The 21,083-nt window shown below is 36.4% G+C and overlaps 1 pseudogene; it reads right to left on the reverse strand.

Annotated features, from left to right (window-relative positions):
- Nucleotides 1-5,010: 5,010 nt before the first annotated feature.
- LOC107658763 (leucine-rich repeats and immunoglobulin-like domains protein 3) lies at nt 5,011-20,677 on the reverse strand (annotated as a pseudogene).
- Nucleotides 20,678-21,083: the final 406 nt, after the last annotated feature.

The raw sequence follows: 21,083 nt of genomic DNA on the forward strand, positions 1-21,083 counted from the left end.
ATAAAACCATAAAAATATCAAATATATCTAAATATGTAAAAGCATCATAAAAATATCGAAACATATATCATAAAATATAAATATATATATCAGAAGTATCAAAAATGTATAATGTGAAAAAAGTATCGTGAAATAGCATGGAAAGCATTATAAAAATAATACTTTTCTAGAAAAATATCACAAGTACCGTAAATATCTAAAAATCAAATTAAAATAAGATGAAATCATGAATGTATCATAGAAAGTATCATATCAAAATATAAATATCATAAATTCCTGATCATAATCATAGTCCATAAATCTATTCCAAGAGGAGGGGAAGATGATCAGAGAATGTTTTTTTTGGACTATGGGCTTGATACTGTTATAGTATAAATCAGCATCAGCTTTCACACATCCTTCTGAACGTCTCCTAAACGCGTCTCTGAGTGAGTGAGTGAGTGATGACAGAACGCTCGTCTCTGCTGAATTATTGCCGTGATGATTGTCTTTGTGTTTCTGGAGCTCTCGCTGGCATCATCTGAATCTGAGATGATGGAGCCTCGTTCCAGAGCGTCTGGAAAACATCAGGAGAGCTTTGCTATGAGAGCCAGTGCGATGGCAACTCAAATCAGCTGCATATTGACTCTTTTATTTCTGGAGTCTGATTTCTTCTTGGATGGTGTTAATTTGGCTTGGAAGCGGGACGAGAGAATCTGCGGCGTGTGACAGTGTATGTGAGTTGGCCGAGCTCCGATAAACCAACAGAGGAACGTCTGTGAGTGCATAAAAACGGCTTGAGCGACTCTTCTGGGTGGGCCGTGAATCTGGGGATAAAATCAGCATAGGATCTGCAGAGGGAAAGTGTTGTGTGTTCATGCAAACGTGATCTACACGACCACACCTGACGGTTTCAGCGCTCGTTAACCACTCATACTTCAGATCAGATTCACGGTTTAGTCAGCGTGCATGGCTTTATTTCAGACAACCAGCTAACAGAGAATGTTCTTTAAAAGATTTATATAAATGTTAGGACATAATGTTCTTAAAGTAATGATTATGGAATATTCTTGCAAACGTATTCATATTTGATACACGTTCTCATAACACTGAGAAAACGTTATGAGATCAGCATTCTCAAAACGTCCAGTGTTCTTATTTGTTTATTAATTAACATTTTAAAAACAGGGCGTTTTCTACGTTCAGAGAGCATTCAGAAATAACGCTTTTGTAACTTTAATGAAATGCTAGCAGAATATTTAAAACATATTGTTAGCCGGGGAATTATCTGGCCTTTAATAATGTTCTCAAAATGTTAACACAAAAACATTATTTATTCATGGTTCATGGAGCGTTTTTTTTCCTGGAAAGTTGTAGTTGGACGTTCATCGAATGTTTTTTAAATGTTGCTACTTGTTTTAGAACGTTCCGAGAACATTCAAATGTAACATTCCCACAATGGTTTCAAAATGATGAAATGGAATGTTCCTTTAACATTCACATAACCAAGAATTTTTTTTTCTAAAATATAAACAAAAACAAATACATATGTAAATGTTAGCACATAACGTTCTTGAAGTAATGATTATGGGATGTTCTTGTAACCTTATTAATATTTGATATACGTTCTCATAACATTGAGAAAACGTTCAGTGTTCTTATTTGTACTTGTTCCAAGAAAGGTTTTTGCAACATTTAAATAACGTTCTAATCGTGATATGACAACTGGACATTTTAATGTTTTAGAAACGTAAAATCAATGCTTTTTATAACCTAAATTTTTTACCTGGGTAGTCGTCAGTTTATATTGCCATTCGACTGTGTGAATACTGGGGAACAAAACTGTTTAATTTCCCCACATCTCTGATCTAAACGGTTTCATCTCCACTCACTTATGATCAACATCTTTGTCCTGCATTCCAGCTGTTTTTATGTGGATGATTTACATCTTAAAATACTCCAAACATCAATTGAGCTGGTTTTGAGTATGGGGGCGGAGCTATAAGGAGGTCTGACCAATGGCAGACAGGGGGCGTGTTCATGAACTCTGTTTGAAAACAAACATTGTGTTTGGTGCCTCCAGTAATGCAGAACCACACTGAAACTACAGCAGTGAACGTCTCGCTCTCCTTCTCTCCGTCTTTCTGCACATACAGTGACAGAATGCGAAGAAGTCACAGCTGGAGGAGCGGAAAGCACCTGGAATCGAAATGCTCTCGTCTCACTGCACACAGTCTAAACACAGACACATTCAAACATTCACACTGGATCCTCAGCTCGAGTGTCATTAGTAGTGTTAAACTATTACTATCTGATCAAAGCTCCAGCACTGAGTGTTCAAGTTCAGAGTCGTTGTCATCAGTTATACTTTATCCAGTGGTGTATAATAAATTAATTACCGATAAGCTATATTGTCAATATCGACAGTTTTTGCTCTTTTCCATCAACAAAAATAGTTCCAAACCGCAGAACCACAATGTTTCAACATTTCTGAACGAATCGAGTGAGTTAATGATTCAATGACTCATGAATATAGACAGTAGTGGCTTACTTTTTTGCCAGAATGATTCAACATTTTGAACAAATCGAGTGAATTAATGACTCCGTGAACTATTCATTAAGACAGTCACTTGCTTCGTTCCTGAATAATTCAACGTTTCTGAACAAATCGAGTGAGTTTAAGATTCAGTGACTCATGCATAAAGACATTAGTGACTTGCTTCGTTCCTAAATGATTCAGCCTTTTAAAATAATTCAGGCGAGTTGACGATTCAACGACTCGTTCATAAACACAGTGACTTGCTTTGATCCAGAATAAATCAGCCATTTTGAATGAATCATGAATCAGTGACTCACTCATTAAGACATCGACTTGTCGCCACCTACTGGTGGTTTTAGTTTTATATTTAAAGTAGGCCTATAATTAAATTCCATATTTGTACAATATATATATATTAAATATTTAAAGCATTAATTTTGCAACACTATGCAGTTGTAACTGCAGTGTAAACACATTCATGGCATCTCGGTCTGAGCTGTAAATACAATTAATGCCACTTTCGATTTCATTTGATTGCTAACAGCCCTACAATGTCTCATTTACTGAATAAATACATGTATTTACATTTCAAGCTGTTAAAGCCCGTATAAAGGGTAAAAACGCCCTGGAAAGCTATTGAACTCAATTTTCATTAATGGAAAAGTTGATTTCTGTCCCAGTATTATTTTTCAGTTTTTATCCTGTCCTTCTTTCTGGTGTTATTATAGACACAAACAGGCCGATCTTCCCAGAAACTCTCACATTCCCACCTGCGCCGCCAGTTTACAAGAAACCACAGCGAGATTCCAGCGTCTCTTCCTCACTGTAAAGAGCAGCGCTGAACGTTCCTGCAGATTTACGGCAACATCTGTACCATAAAGAACATCTGTTTTAAATCGCCTAAAGGGTGGATGAAGATTTTCAGTGCAATAAGAAAGCATAGACAGAATCAGATCCTGCATGTTCAGAACTCGGCAGAGAGATGCTCTGCAGATCGGTTAATGAGAGCGAAACGACTCTGCCGGTCATCGATTATCTCAACATCTGCATCCACGCTGCAACATCTGGCAACAGTGAGGACCAATCGGCTCTGAAATTCGCCGTGTCTGGCAGTGAGATAAGAGACAGGCATGTGAAATCCATTTGCTCTGCTTAGTCACAGAGTGGGAGGTAAACTAAACTCTGAGCCTTCGATCTGATCTGAGATCAGTCGTTCCAGCGCCGGGTCACGTTCAGATGCTCCTCGGCCGACGCAGGATCAGGGAAAATCCGCCGGTGGTCTGAGGAATAGTTGATTTCTGGTCTAGTTTCACTGGAGCCAAAATCAAAGTGGGGGAATTATTTTGGAATTCCAGTCATTCTCGCGTTTTTTGCCAGGAAACTCTTTGTCGGTTGCGGTTGAAACGAAACGCTTCTCGACTCGAAACGCTTTGATCAACACGCTGCTTTCGTGTTTAACGGCTTTAAATACCTGCTGCATGAAAATACACGGGAATGTGCAGCTAAATGGAGTTTAATTCCTCAGCGTGTTCTTATTGTGATGAACGGTCCATCAGTGCAGGGTTACTATAGTCAACTAAAACTGAAACTAAAATAAAACCGTTTTTACTTTAACATTAACTTTAATATAAAAAGAATTTCAACTTGTTGCCAAGGCAACATTTTTCATTTTAATTTAGCTTAACTTAAATAAATACTAAAATAAATAAAATTAAGTAAAATTTAAATGCAAAAAAAAATTATAAAAATTTAAACTATATAGATACATCTAAAAAAACTACTAAAAATGACAAAACAAACAAAATTACTAAAACTGTCGATTAAAATGAAAATATAAAAACTGATTCTACATATAAATAGAAACTATAATAGTATCTCATTAATACTAAAAAAAGCACTAAATGAAATAAAATGTCATATAAAGAATCTTGTCAACATCTATTCATTTATCTAATTAATTTATGCAATTCATCATGGATAAAATCAAGCCCCATTCTGCATTTTGCATGCATGCATTTAGCAGACGCTTTTATCTAATGCAACTTTCACTGCATTCAAGGTATAATCAATTTAATCGACTGTATTTCCTGGGAATCGAACCCATAACCTTGTTTGAGCTAGCCAAACATCCGTTTTACTCAGAAATACGTTTACAGGTTGCAAAAGCAGTTTCATGTTGACTTTAAAACTTGTCTTGTCAGTTTCAATGGGAGATTTTGATGCGACGTCTCAACTGCTTAAAAAACGTCTTGATGGATTTGTTTCAGCTTTTGTCTTCTCCAGATGTTAACTGATGGACTGGAGTGCTGTGGATTACTTGTGGATTATTGTGATGTTTTTATCAGCTCTCATTCTGACGGCACCCATTCACTGCAGAGCATCCATTGCTGACACACTGATGCAGTGACACATTTCTCCAAATCTGATCCCATGAAGAATAAAAGCACATCGGCACAATCAAAAAAGATGACACAAGCGTTCACAAGTGTAGCAGCTCACGGGAATGTTTATTGTGTACTAGTTTGTGCAAATGGTGCTTTATTCAAAGCAAAAGCCAAAGCGGAATAAACATCATAAACAGATCCGGATCAAACTAGAGTCCACAGTAAAACTAGTCCTCGATCGGTCGCATATATCTCAGGAAAAGAGTAGGAAAAATAAGGGTCATATTTACACTATTCATTTACAAAATATAATTTGGAATAAAATGCATATAATCTGTTTTTCTGTACAAACGTGTCATTTACATTCAGTCGCAGCTCTTGTCTTGAGGTAGAGCGTTTCTGGTTTTTGGTCGTCGTCGTGTCGAAGGTGCTAAGAGCCCAGCGGTGACGTGGGAAAGCTCTCTATCGTCCGGTGATCAAGCGGCTGCTCGTAAACGCTCGCGTGCTCCTCGTCCAGGTCTGAGTCGGCGTGAAGCGCTGCGTACGGATTCTCATGAAGAATGACGGCGTTATGAGCGCAGAGCTCCTGCTGCGGCCGCCACGCCGCTTTCCCGAACGTCCCTGAGACCACAGGCACACGCCGTCGTTTACATCGCATTCAAGCTACATCAGTGTTATCAGATCAAGCACTTCCTGGGAATCAAACCCTAAAACTAGCTTTACAGTATGGTCCTATTAGTGAATGCATTCACTAACATTAATGAGCAATACATGATACAGCATTTATTAATCTTTGATAAGTTGTTGATTGTTAGTTCATGTTATCTCAGGTCCATTAAATAACATTAACTCTTTCACTGTCAGCGTTTTTGCTGGTTTTCACTAAAATTGCATGGCCCCCAGAATATTTTGTTGTATGAATATCTGAACACGCAAATATCAGACCCTCTACTTTCAAAGAAAAAAATCAGTTTTATTCTAGCGTCAAGCATTGTTTTTTTATCAACACTTGAATGTAGGTAGGTTTCATAAAAAAAGCAAACATTTTGAGCAAATTGCATTTTTATCAAATACTGCATCTGGATCATATTCGGTAATATTATCAAAGCAAAGCTGCAGTTTGTAGTTCCTGTGTAAATTATTTAATGTAATAAATTAATATAGATTTTAAAATGTTATAAGTTAATATAAATAAAAATAAAAAAATCCAAAAAAAATGTAATTTCGTACAATGACAATAAAAGGCATTCTATTCTATTCTAATACTGTTATAACTATTATTACTTATTTTTACATTTATTTATTATGATTAAAAATGCATTTGAACATCGTCTTGTTGCCATTGTCTGTGTTATGTTGTCAGTATCAGTGTTATTTTAGTATAATTAAGATACTATAACTTTGCACTAATATTAATATTAGTTTTTATTTTTATTTTTATATTTAAATTTAAATTTAAATTTTATTTTTAGTTTTTAGTTTTAGTAACTTAGTTGTGTGTGTTTTAATTGTTATTCTTTTTTTCTATATAGTTTTTATTTATTTTTATTTTAGCTTTAGTTTTATGTATTTTAATAAAACAAGTTATAACTAAAAAAAGAGAGAAATGTTGCCTTGGCAACTAGATGAAAAAATGTTACTATAACGTTGCATTAATATTTTCAATAATTTTTTATTTTAATTTTAGTTGTGTGGTTTTGTAATTTGTATTTTTTTCTATACAGTTTTTATTAATTTAATTATTTTAGTTTTATTTATTTTAGTAAAACAAGCCACAACTAAAAAATATTTACATGGCAACTAGATGAAAAAATTCTTTTTTTAAATTTAATTTAATTTATAAATAAATATTGTAAAAATTATTAATATTTTATTTTAAATATTATTTTGTTTTATTTTAAATATTATTTTTCATTACAAAAATATTTGTATGGTTTTGTAGCTTATTGCTGTTAATTTATTAAAAATAAACATTCATTAAGGCTTATTTGTTTAATAAAAAAATTAAAAAAATGTTTTAATTTAATAAATTTACTAAATAATGTTTATTTGTGACTGTATTGTCATGTGAATGAAAAGCATATTTGTGTTATTTTAAAGCCCTTCTCATGATTACTGTTTGTGTTTCCTGTTGTTTGCTGGTTGATAAATGTGAAGTGAACAGAATATATCTGAATATATATCAGATTAAGTATCTGCTCAGACTCACCCATATATGACCCCGAGGAGCCCAGAACGCACTCTCCTCTCTCACAGTCCTCCAGACAGGAAGTGTCCCCCAGCTGCATCATCATGTGATCGAAGGGCTCGAGGGCGGAGCTGCAGGTGTAGAACTCACACTTCCTGCTGCAGGAGGAAGCGGCTCCGACGGACGCACACGCTGCATTAGAGAGGAAGAGGTCAGGATTAATCCTGCGCGAGTGTCCTGTGTGCGTCTGCGTCACTCACCGCTGTAGCTGTCGTGCAGATCGGGGCTGTAGCGGTTGCTCCGTCTCAGCAGTGAACCCACAGGCCCCTGATAATGGCACAGCAGGGGGTCGGTCGCCGCCTCCATGTCCGCATCACTTCCTGTGTCCAGCTGGCAGAGGCCTATGGGAGGAGAAACGGTATTATAAATACTACGCTAAAAAAATCTCTCATATCATATGTGACCCTGGAGCACAAAACCAGTCATAAGGATCAATTTTTTTACATTTTGAGATGTATGCATCATCTGAAAGCTGAATAAATAAGCTTTCCATTGATGTATGGTTTGTTAGGAGAGGACAATATTTGAAAATCTGGAATCTGAGGGTGCAAAAAAATCTAAATATTGAGAAAATCATCTTTAAAGTTGTTCAAATGAAGTTCTTAGCAACGCATATTACTAATAAAAAATTAAGTTTTGATATATTTACGGTAGGAAATTTACTAAATATCTTCATGGAACATGATCTTTACTTAATATCCTAATGATTTTTGGCATAAAAGAAAAATCAATAATTTTGACCCATACAATGTATTGTTGGCTATTGCTTCAAACTTGCACACTTTCTGGATCCACATTTCACTCGCTAACATCAGGCAATTTTCATTTATACACGGTTAGTGGTGATGATCGTATTATTTTTCATATGCATGCGCTTACATCTGAGATCGCTGGTTTCTGCGTCTTCCTCGCCTGTGTTTTTGATCGAGTGACTCTAGACTCATTCAGGAGATGCTTAATAGCGCCCTCTAGCGTATAACAGTGAAAACACGGAAAGTTTTGTGTTTGGCAGGGAAAGAGTTAACAGATACAACTGTTTATTTAATTATTGTATTAGTGAATGCTGAAATGAACACTAAGATTAATAAATGCTTTAGAAGTATTTTTCATTGTAGTTCCTGTGTAAATTATTTAATTGTGTATTTTTTACAGTGCGTTTCTGTGTATAAAGAGAGCAGTGGTCACGTCTCACCGTTGAGGTCTTTGGGTGGCATGTAAAATCCTCCCGTGGAGGAGCTGATGTACTGATGGCTGCTGCCGCTCTCAGATGCCATGAATCCATCCTGACGCTCCGCTAGCGTTCCCTGAGACGACAGATAGCTCGGGATGTCTGCCGGGAGATTCGTCTCATCTAAACACGAGACAAACAAAAGGGTTAGCAGCGTTAAACATCACAGATGCATTAAAGGTGTCGGGTCAGGACTGACCTGTTAGGTTAGGTTACTTTATTTATTTATTGTTTTGCAGTAAAATGACAGTGACAACCATCCTAAACACACAAATTCAAAACACATTTAAGAACATAACAGAACAAATAACAATAACATGATACATGATACAAGTGCTCAAAAACTCCCCCATCCTACAGCTAATTGAACACAGTTAAAACAAGCTGTTTTTATATTGCTTTGCCTTACACCTTGAGACTAGAAACCTCCGTCCAGAGGGAAGAAGCTGAATTCACTGTGCAAAGGGTGGGAGTCATCGTTTAAAACAGAAGCAGCCATTAGCTGTATACTTTATACAGCTGTATACATTAGCTGTATACATTAGCTTGTTTACTGTGACTGTGACTCACCAACCAATCGACTAGACCATTTAACTATCTGGTTTAAGGAATTTCTCGCTTTTAATGAAGTATGATCAAAGAGAAGGACAAAACTGATTCAATAAAAGCATGATAAAACATGATCATTAAAGGAACACTCCACTATTTTTGAAAATAGGCTAATTTTCCGACTCCCCTAGAGTTAAACAGTTGAGTTTTAGTTTTCGAATCGATTCAGCCGATCTCCAGGTCTGGCGGTAGCACTTTTAGCTGTAGCTTAGCATAGATCATTGAATCTGATTAGACCATTAGCATCTCACTCAAAATTGACCAAAGAGTTTCTATATTTGTACTATTTAAAACCTGACTCTTCTGTAGTTACATCTTGTACCAAGTCCGACGGAAAATGAAAAGTTGTGATTTTCTAGGCCGATATGGCTAGGAACTATACTCTCATTCCGGCGTAATAATCAAGGAACTTTGCTGCCGTACCATGAGTGCAGCAGGCGCAATGATATTACGCAGCGCCTGAAAATAGTCCCAGCTAGGTAACTTCCAATAAGCCTATTTTCAGGCGCTGTGTAATATCACTGCAAAAATATAGAAACTCTTTGGTCATTTTTGAATGAGATGCTAACGGTCTAATCAGATTCAATGATCTATGCTAAGCTACAGCTAAAAGTGCTACCGCTAGACCCGGAGATCGGCTGAATGGATTCGAAAACGGTAAAACTCAACTGTTTAACTCTAGGGGAGCTGGAAAATGAGCCTATTTTCAAAAATAGTGGCGTGTTCCCTTAACGTTTGGTCAATACGAAAGTGTGATAGTTTCCTCAAACAATACAAGCGCTGGTGACCTTTTTTTACACACAGCTGCACAATTAGCTTCGAAGTTTGGTTTTTCATCAATGATGTAGTTTTTCACCTGTGTTGGTGACGCTGCAGTCCTCGTTGCGTCGGCGCGTGTGATAGATGATCACGACCCACACCAGCGAGGTTCCCACCACACAGCACACCACAGCGATGATCACGATGCCCACCGTGGTCCAGCCGTCCTCCTCCGGCCCCAGGGTCCCGCCAGCCGCCGGCCCCGAGTCACAGTTTGGGTTCGGCATGACGGCCAGACGCAGGTTCCCTCGCTCCGTGCCCAGTGGGTTGGACATCTCGCAGGTGTAGGTTCCTGCGTCTGCGTCCGCGGCGTCCACGATGATCAGCAGCTGGTTCCCGGCGGCGAAGAAGTGTCGCTCCGTCACCTGCAGCGGACTGTCGTCTTTGGTCCAGTTGAGTCGAGGCGGAGGACTGCCGCCCGCGATACACTGCAGCACCGCCGTCTCGCCCTTCACCACCACACGGTCCATCAGCGGACGCAGGAACGACGGCGTCTCTGCGGGAAGACATTTCAGAAAAACGATGCACACTGATGCAGTCAAATTGAAGAGTTCATTTGCAAAAACCGATAAACGCTACTTAAAAAAAAAAAGAAGCGGATTGCCGTGCATTATGCTCCACATATAGCGCGATCTGAACCCTAAACACATTTTGTCAAAAAAGCCGGTTTTGTCCACTTTCAAGGTATCGCGAGTTCACGTTTTACTGCAGAAGCCGACAAGCGCCCTTGCCGTTTTTGAACAGAAGCCGATAAGTCCATTTTAGCGAATCAGCGCGCTGTATTCAGGTCAGGTGACAAGGCTACTTTCACTTTGAAAAGACGTGCTAGCTGAGAGGAGAAGGTATCGCGAGTTCAGGTTTTACTGCAGAAGCCGACAAGCGCCCTTGTTGTTTTTGAACAGAAGCCAATAAGTGCATTTCAGCGCACTGTATTCAGGTCAGGTGACAAGGATACTTTCACCTTGAAAAGACGTGCTAGCTGAGAGGAGTTTCGTCAAAGCTGACTAAAACCTCCGGCGCGGATCGTCAGGTCCATCGGCATTTTGGTGAAGTACGGCAGCACTGCAGGGAAAACAGATGAGGGATTGTTTTCACAAACTCAAGGAAATACAACTTTGCAATTAACCCCCATAATCCATTTGGGACAGTTTTGGCCCGGAAGGGATACATAAAAATATTTTTTTAAAATGCATAGTGTTTAGTAAGGAATCAAAACTTTGCAAACACTTTAAGAGCCTCAAAATACACATTATTTATTTTTTTTCAGATTTTTAAGAGATAAAACCATTTGATATGTTCAGGTCATTTTGACTCGAGTATGTATGGGGCACCATTAGACAACAAAAATAGTTTTTAGTTGAGTTTATAATAGTGTCAAAAACATTGTATAAATATATTCAGCATTTTCCTCATATCTCACACACTTTTAGAACTGAATTCTGTTGATGAACATGAATATGTCGCTTATTAATGAACCATTGCAGAATAAAAAACTGATCACTTTTTCATCTGAAAGTGAAAGTTTATGCAAGAAAAATTTATTTATTTTGTTTGAAAACTTTTTAGAGTAATATTTATGTTGTTTTGTTAGAAACTGTTAGGACTGTTTTTTAGCAATCATGAGATACATTTAAAGGAATTTAATTAAATTCCATTCATTCCACTGGGTTTAACACTGGTATGTTCTTATAGATTTCATACAATGATACATTCAAATCAAATTTCTCATCAACATAAAAAAATAATATATATATATATATATATATATATATATATATATATATATAGCCTGAGTTTTTCTGGGTGTAGTTCATGTGATATTTAAATTTGAATTTTCTTTTCACATTTTTTAATCAATAAAAATGGGGTGCATGCAGCATCATACAAAACGTTGTTTTGGGCAAAAAGGAAAATAAAAGCTGAAACGTTTTCACGGAGCCTTGCAAAAGCAGCGCGTTACAATGGTGAGGGAAAAGCTTTGTGTATTGCGTGTAATCACATCCATACAGTTTATGATCACAACAACAACACCGTTTGTCAGGCATCTACATTGTCATCTGAGGAGATTACAAAGATTAAACAAGTGTTTTTTTAAACTCTAAAACATGAAATGTGGAGTTACCTGCTTTTGCTATAAAACAAACTTTTAATATGAAAAAAAAAAAACATACTTTCAATGAACTTTAATTTTGTATATTACCTGTATTTGTTTAAGTTATTATTACTTATAACAACACAACTGCAGTTTGATTGATATTACTTGGAATGCGCAATAAAAAAAAAACGTGATTTCAGAAAAAATAAAAATAAAAATGGAGTTATCAGTTTTTGCAAATGAACTCTTCAATTACACAAACAACGATTTCATCCAGAACCGAAATTCTCACAATATCGTTTCGTTTTCATTTCGATGATGACGATGCATGAATAAAGCTGCACTAAACATGATTTGTAGCTCCTCCCATCTAATAATCTCCATAAGCTTTGTCACTTTTGATACGTACAAGTGATTTTTTAAAATAAAATTCAAACAATAAATGTGGTTTTTAAAGCTCTGTAATGTGGTGTGACATCACTATATAATAATAATAATTAAAAAAAAAACATTTTTATAGCCTGAGTTTTTCTGGGTGTAGTTCATGTGATATTTAAATTTGAATTTTCTTTTCACATTTTTTAATCAATAAAAATGGGGTGCATGCAGCATCATCCAAAACGTTGTTTTTGTTTTCACATTTACTCATTAATGAGAAGTTGCTGCTCAGATACAATATGGCTTTAGTTGAAAAATACTCAAAGTTTTGACTGTTTGAAAAAAATAGATTTTGAATGCAATATGAGGGATAAATAGTAGGTTATGAAACAGATTCAGGATAATGTAAACAATAAATAGTTCATCTGGATGTACACTGCAAAAAATGATTTTCTTGCTTAGTATTTCTGTCTTGTTTTCTAGTATAAATATCTAAGAATTCTTGAATCAGGATGCATTTACTGGACAAGTAAAACAACTTAAGATATCATTACCCAAAAATTACCCAAATTGTATTAGTTTTTGCTTAAAACAAGATAAAATATCTGCCAATGGGGCAAGAAAAATTATCTTGTTTAGCGTTTAATTTAAGATTATTTTTCTTACCCCATTGGCAGATATTTTTGCTTGTTTTAAGCAAAAACTAATACAATTTGGGTAATTTTTTCAGAAAACAAGACATGGTATCTTAAGTTGTTTTACTTGTTTAGACAAAAATACTAAGTAAGAAACTCATTTTTTGCAGTGTAATTGTGTGAATGTGAACACTTACTGTGGACGGTGAGTTTGGCTTTGGTGGAGTACGAGGAGCCGAAGTGGTTGGAGATGACGCACTGGTATCTGCCCTCACTAGTGAACTCCACGTGGCGCAGCTGCAGAGTGGTCGTGTACTCCGTGACCTCGCTGACCTGAGAGCGCAGGTGAGCCTGGTTATGGATCTCTGCGTCGTTCAGGATCTCGTTGTCTTTCTTCCAGGCGAAGGTCATCGGGGAGTCGCTGGAGCTGGCCGCCGAGCAGACGAACGTCACGTTTGTGCCTTTGATGGCTGATTGTGTCTCGGGCTGCACGGTGATCTGGGGTTTGGGGAAATCATCTGCGAAGCACAAAAACATCAAATATTAATCGTTTTTATTATGTTTTGTATTTCAGTTCCATTTCAGTTTTTAATGGCATTTTTTTACATATACTACCATTCAAAATGTTTCTGAAAGAAGTCTCTTGTACTCACCAAGGCTGCATTTTTTAAAATTAAAATACAGTAAAATCAGTAATATTGTGAAATATTATTACAATTTAATATAACTGTTGACTATGTGAATATATTGTAAAATGTAATTTATTCCTGTGATGCAATGCTGATTTTTTTTTAGCAGCCATTACGCCCGTCTTATTTTATTCTAAATATTTTAATTTATTATAATTATTTTTCATCATCAAAAACACAGTAAAAACATTGAAATATTATTACAATTTAATATAACTGTTGACTATGTGAATATATTGTAAAATGTAATTTATTCCTGTGATGAAAAGCTGAATTTTTTTAGCAGCCATTACGCCCGTCTTAATTTATTCTAAATATTTTAATTTATTATAATTATTTTTCAGCATCAAAAATACAGTAAAAACACTGAAATATTATTACAATTTAATATAACTGTTGACTATGTGAATATATTGTAAAATTTAATTTATTCCTGTGATGCAAAGCTGATTTCTTTAGCAGCCATTACGCCAGTCTTAATTTATTCTAAATATTTTAATTTATTATAATTATTTTGTCATCAAAAATACAGTAAAAACACTGATATATTATTACAATTTAATATAACTGTTGACTATGTGAATATATTGTAAAATTTAATTTATTCCTGTGATGCAAAGCTGATTTCTTTAGCAGCCATTACGCCAGTCTTAATTTATTCTAAATATTTTAATTTATTATAATTATTTTGTCATCAAAAATACAGTAAAAACACTGAAATATTATTACAATTTAATATAACTGTTGACTATGTGAATATATTGTAAAATTTAATTTATTCCTGTGATGCAAAGCTGATTTCTTTAGCAGCCATTACGCCAGTCTTAATTTATTCTAAATATTTTAATTTATTATAATTATTTTGTCATCAAAAATACAGTAAAAACACTGATATATTATTACAATTTAATATAACTGTTGACTATGTGAATATATTGTAAAATGTAATTTATTCCTATGATGCAAAGCTGAATTTTCAGCAGCCATTACTCCAGTCTTATTTTAATTTGATCAAAGATAATACAGTAATATTGTGAAATATCTAAAATACGTGTTTTCTATGTGAATATCTGTTAAACTGTAATTTATTTCTGTGATGCGCAGCTGTATTTTCAGCATCATTACTCCAGTCTTCAGTGTCACATGATCTTCAGAAATCATTCTAATATGCTGATTTGCTGCTCAAGAAACATTTATTATTATTATCAATGTTGAACACAGTTAAGCTGCCCAATATTTTGTGGAAACTGTGATACATTTTATTTTTCAGGATAATTAGAAAGTTCAAAAGAACAGCATTTATTTGAAATAGAAATCTTTTGTAACATTACTGTCACACTTGATATTAATTTCTTTAAAAAAGGACACAAACAACAGTTTTGCTTGAAAATATGAACAGAACTGCTTCTATGCAGCTTCAGGAAATGGAATCATGAATAAGATGTTTTAAAGGCGAGCCCAAATGAACTCACCGCACACAAACTCATCATGGGCGACGGCGAAGACGCTTCTGCCCTTCAGCAGATGTGGATGAGCGCAGCTGGCGTTCACCAGAGGAAGGAAAGCGTGCTCGGACACCCACGGAGAAAACCACTTGAGCTGGCAGTCGCACAGCAGGCTGGAGGTGTTCAGGTGTCTGACGGAGCGAGAGACACGTGAATAATCACTGCAGGTTCATGAGTGTTACGCAGCTTTAAGGCCATTTCACACTGAGCGCGATGCGAAAAAGTGATTCGACTCGCCGACGAACGGTGCTTTCACATGACCAGCAATGCATTTTTCCTCATGTAGCCTATGTATTTCATATGTGACCCTGCAGCACAACCTAAAATAAGCATTCATAAAGTTCGAAAAGGTTGAAGCGAATTACAAGGATGTTCACAGTGGGCTGTGTTTACGTTAATCTTGCATCATAAAAGCCGATGTGCAAGTATAATTAACCACTTACACTACTCTTCTTCGTGAGCATTTGAGTGTGCAGTTAAAAACTAGCCTAGAGCGCCATCTGCTGTTAAAAATTAAGCTCAGAATCGATTCGAAAGAGAATCACGAAGCATTCCGAAGATTCGATCTCAGAATCAACCCACGAATCGCGATGCATCGATTTATTGTCCCAAAAAATGCATTGCTGGTTGGCGCCACCTAGCGTGCAGGTGTTAATTAGCAGACTGCGATCAATCATTTCGCTCCCGGTGTGAAGCGGCCTTCATACGTACAGCTCTGTGAGTTTCTTCATCTGAGAGAAAGCGTTGGCTTGAACCGACATGATGGCGTTGTTGCTCAAGTCCCTGCGATGTGAGGAGAGAACAGACGTTTAGGAACCTAATAAACACACATCACCATCAAACGCTTCAGATCTGAGAGAGTCTCACAGCTGCTCCAGCAAGTCCAGGCCTGTGAAGGACTTCCTGGTGACCGATCGGATACGATTGCCTTGGAGGAACCTTGAGGAGCAGAAAAACAAATGGTTTCAGGAGAGTGTTTCCTTCAATGCAATGCAATGATACTCAACCTATTTAGAGCATGTGAATCAATTACTAGGCATGTCAAGCAAATTGAAGTTTTATGATGCGTTGAATAATTAGTAGTGCTGGGCAATCATTAATCGCGATTAATCGCGTCCAAAATAAAAGTTGTGTGTGCGTGTACTGTGTATATTTATTATGTATATATAAATACACACACATGCATGTATACATTTAAGAAAAATTGTATGTTTATATATTTAATATATTTATATGAATATAAATATATACATGTAAATACATATAAATATTTTCAAAATATATACTGTATGTCTGTCTTTATATATACATAACAAATATACACAGTACACACGCATATATTATGTAAACAAAATTTTAGTTTTGATGCGATTAATCGCGATTAATCGTTGCCCAGCACTAGTGAAATTAATCGCAAATTAATCGCACATCAATTACCCAAAAGATTCGTTATTGTGTTAGATAAGAAAAGCATTGATTAGACATTACAATGTGAAAATCATGTGTGATTTTTTTAACAAATACTTTTTTTTTATTTTTTATGAAATGATGCTCTCAATGTGAAACTAAAAGTGCCAGAAGGTGGCAGCACTGAGTGAGCCATTGAATCATTCATACAACCAATTCATTCAAATGGCTAATTAATTCAGAAATGAAACAAGTGAGTGAGTCGTTGAATCATTAATTGAACCGATTTGCTCAAATGGATGATTCATTCAGAAACGAAGCAAGTGACTTTCTTAATGAACAAGTCACTGCATCATTGACTCACTTGATTCGTTCAAAACTGCGGATTCATTCAGTAATGAATCACCGCTGTGTGCTCCTAGGAGATGCTGAACAGTTCAGTGAAGCAAAATTGAGCAAAATAGACAACATTACATCTAAAATGTAACACAAAGTTAACTTCTTGTTCATTGGACTGTTATATAAATCAATATCACATTTGCAATGGTGCAGATATTGGGGAAAAACAGCACTCTTGTTGGTGTGATATTACTAAACCATATCATATGATATAAATATAAGAGCGTCATTTTTTGCACTCATATCTTGAATTTTAAGCTCATATAACTACATTCACGCAGTCAGTCGTCATCCTGCATCGTGTAAGATGACAAACAGGTCTGCACGTCAAATGTGTTAAAAGGACGGTTCTAAAAAATAAGATAATATCGTAAACAGTGAAAAAAGCAAATAAGATCACTCACAGTTTCCTCAGATTGTCGAGAGCAGAGAAAGGGCCGTTCATGTCCTCGATGGTCCATGAGATTTCATTATACTTCAGATCTCTGGAGAAGGCGAGAAATCAGAGAAACCACACTGTTAAAATCCACAACCAGAAAACACGAATCGCTGTGTTACGCTGAAAATGAGCTTGCAGCAAAACAACCAGAACAAATCCTGATACTAACACAAACAGACACACAAAGCCCCTGTTCTTCTTCTTCTTCTATGGTCACATCCCTGCATTTAACACATTTTACCATGATTACTGCACAGAATTCTGCTGACTTTCCTCCAAAGTTGCAAAAACTATTTTCTAGAAAAATCAGCGCGTCTCTAATCTGATCATCAGGATCTTTTGCGGAGCGTTTGTCTCCAGAAGCTTTACTTTCACTGTTCCTCAGCGTTCTAGTATGATCTTCACAAGCCTCCAGAACATCTCACATCTTCTGATCATCTCTCGGTCAGCATTGGATTGCATTGCATTATATGTTTGGATCATTTCAATCTCATCTTACTAAGACATATTATTGGAAATGTAGAGACTGATATGTGACCCTGGACCACAAAACCAGTCATAAGGGTAATTTTTTGGAAATTGAGATTTATACATCATCTGAAAGCTGAATAAATAAGCTTTCCATTGATGTATGGTTTGTTAGGATAGGACAATATTTGAAAATCTGGAATCTGAGGGTGCAAAACAATCTAAATATTATACATCAATGGAAAGCTTATTTATTCAGCTTGACTCAGGTGATGTATAAATCTCAATTTCAAAAAATGGACTCTTATGACTGGTTTTGTGGTTCAGGGTCACATTTATGGAAACTAAACAGAAAAAAGGCTCGCTCATGTCATAAAGCTCGAAGTGACTTTGCTGTGATGCAGAAGCTCAACTCACAGCGCCTGCAGGTTGGGGAGGCCTCGAAATGCTCCGTCAGCGATGAAACTGATGCGGTTGTTTCCGATGTGGAGCTGCTCGAGGACGCCGAGTCCGACGAAACTGCTTTCCTCCAAACGGCTCAACTGGTTCCAGCTCAGATCACTGACAGACAACAACAACATTAAGTGAAGTATTCAACAATACAGCACTCAGATTCACTTTAATGAAGCAATAAGCCCCAAGAAGCCGTGGTTTACAGTGAATTTATAACAGCTATAACAGGTTTTAGTCACTCCGCTTCGCGTCGTGCCTAACAACGCCCCTTAGCTGTTATAAATTCACTGTAAACCACGGCTTCACGGGGCTTATTGCTTTTATAAAACGGTTATTCCATATACGTAGTAAGGTTTCACAAAATAAAACAGAGCAAATAAAGTGTAATGATATTAATAAAAACAGTATTCTTCCACCAAACAATGTAGTTCCTCAGAAACAGTTTAGTCTAAATCTTAAAAATCACTTTAATTCCCAGAAACACATCCATAATGTTCGACCTCTCAAAAAACTATTAGCTTCAGTCTTTAGACCACTTTAGACAGGAGAACACAACACGTTTTCCTTTTCCTGCCCTGCGCTTAGGCATGATGGGACAGAGAGGTTAGGAGGAGAGTATCTGTGAGAGTGAAGTAGACTCACAGCTCGGCGAGTTTCTGGCAGAACTCCCAGGCGTCGGGTTTGATGCGGCTGATGGTGTTGTGTGACAGATGCAGCTGCTGCAGCGTCAGGAGGCCATAGAGCCAGCCTTTGCTCACCTCCGTCAGGTTATTGTACTCCAGCTGCCTGCTCACAAACACACACACACACACACACACACACAAACATTATCACAGAAATACTGGGATGAAAGTTTATAGTTCAGATATAAACGTTGATGTCTATAGTAGCGATCAAAATAGAGCAAATCTGTTGATTACATTGTTTTGCCACTAGGTGGCGAAAAGTGACTGTTTAAAAAATGCATTTGTCATTGAATCATTCAAGAAATTCTCAAAAACGCTGATTCATTCAGTAATAAAACAAGTGAAGTATTTATGAGTGAGTCATTGAATCATTCATTCAAACCACTTTTTCATAATTTTAATATTAAAAATTGTAGTATTAAATATATTATATTTTAAATACATTTATATTAAAACGTTCAATAATTCACTCAAATTAATTAAACATTTTTAAATAGACTGCAGCAATTAATATTTTGTCACATTATTTTGTTTAGTTCAGAATCGTGGGAAAATTGTGATCTCTATTTGAGACAAAAAAATAGTGATTCTCAATTTATTCAGGCGTTGATCCGGTTCTGCGCTGCTGCTGTGATTCATCTGATTTCACAAACTGGGGTTTTTAGGGAACTGCAGGTGTTTTGTGACGTACATCTGAGTGTAATGCATTATTCAAAAAGAATAAATGTAGAGCGGGACTTTGTTCTGTGTATCGGTTGTTGGTTGGGAAAAAAATAAGCATGCGTGGATGTATTTGTTCCTAATGCATTTAGAAAATAGACAGGGTGGATTTTCATTTCATGCTGACTTTAACTTAAAATCTCAGTGTGACTTCCAGTAAGTATTTTAGCTCAAAGGGGTGTTTGGCTGATAGTAAAGTTTGGGAATCTCTGATCTTGTTCATCGGATGTGTGTTTGTGTGTTTCAGACACGTCGTTCATGTATATGATTGCTGGACTGTGTATGTTGAAGCTGTATCAGAAGAGACACCCGGATATCAATGCCAGTGCGTACTCCGCTTACGCTTGTCTGGCTGCTGTCATATTCTTCTCTGTGCTGGGAGTGGTGAGAAACACACACACACACACTCACACGCCTTTGTATTCAAGTGTATAATCTCATAAATCAGCCAAATCATGTTTATATTTCAGTCTAGTGATGCAGGTTTTAATGAGGGTTGGCTTAGGGGTCAACGGTCGGTTAGGAGACTGAAACTATCATTAACCTGATAGAAAAACCATGAATGTTTCTAACCACTTTTTCATAATTTTAATATTAAAAATTAGTGTATTAAATACATAATATTAAAATGTTTTAGTAATTCATTCAAATTAATTAAACACTTTTAAATGGACTGAAAAACTAATATTTTGTTTAGTTCAGAATCGTGGGACAATCGTGATCTCTAATTGAGACAGAAAAATCGTGATTCTCAATTTATCCAGAATCGTGCAGCTCTAGTATCAAGCCATATATTGACACAGTTGGTTCTTAACCAGGGAGTTGAGGCTTCTGGGGAGCCCCAGCAACATACAGGTGCTGCAGGTGCGGTAGAGGAAAGATCTTGGGCGGGATGGAGCTCAGGCGGTTTTTGTTGAGTTTTAACACAAGCAGCGAGCTGGACAGGTTACTGAAGCAGCCGTGCTTCAGCGTGGAAATACGGTTATTATTCATCAACCTACAGAAACACAGCATTCAAACACAGATGCATGACATGCTGAAACGTCTGCTTGACATTCACAGAAGCCGTAATCACTGATAGATCTGGCAATAAACAATAAACTCAATAAGCAATAAACAACAAACTACTTCTACTGAGTCAAACAAGAGATTAAGCTAGACTAAAAAAACAACCAAACGAGTCTAAAATTAGCTTAAACTAGTACAAAAGGCGGTGAATTCAACTTAAAGATTAAAAAACAAACTTAAAAGTTTAAAAACAAGCTAGTCTAAAATGAGCTTGAACTAGTCTAAAGTAGCTTACACTAATCTGAAAGAGTTTAAACTAGACTAATGGAGCATAAACTAGTCTGAAAGAGCTTAAACTACAAACCCGATTCCAAAAAAGTTGGGACACTGTACAA

The sequence above is a fragment of the Sinocyclocheilus anshuiensis genome, unplaced genomic scaffold, assembly GCF_001515605.1.
Source record: "Sinocyclocheilus anshuiensis isolate Anshui unplaced genomic scaffold, SAMN03320099.WGS_v1.1 scaffold283, whole genome shotgun sequence".
Classification (NCBI taxonomy): Eukaryota; Metazoa; Chordata; class Actinopteri; order Cypriniformes; family Cyprinidae; genus Sinocyclocheilus; species Sinocyclocheilus anshuiensis.